Below are 369 nucleotides of genomic sequence, written 5' to 3' on the forward strand. Positions count from 1 at the left end.
GAGGAGGGAGAGCAGCATCCTCGCCGCCGCCGTCACCGGAGCCGCCGCCGGCGGAACCAGCCTCCCCGGCCCAGGGGCCTCGTGCCAGCCCATCGCGGCTTGCTCCGGCGACTCGGGGACAATCGCTACTTATTTCTATCAATAGGACGTGTTGTGTCAATAGCGCAGCCGCGGCCCCGCCAATCGTTAACTTCCGAGCGCAGAAGGTAAACTAGATAATTGCTCAGTTCACTTCCAGCAGGCACCGGGAAAGTTTTCTCCCCCCCGGCGCCCGGCGGCTACTTCTCATTGGCTCCCGCCCCGGGAGGAGGTGCCTCCGGCCCGCTCCCTCCCTCCGCCGGCGCGGGGCGAGGGGCGCGGGGCGCGGCC

This window comes from Alligator sinensis, unplaced genomic scaffold (assembly GCF_000455745.1).
Source record: "Alligator sinensis unplaced genomic scaffold, ASM45574v1 scaffold908_1, whole genome shotgun sequence".
NCBI lineage: Eukaryota > Metazoa > Chordata > Crocodylia > Alligatoridae > Alligator > Alligator sinensis.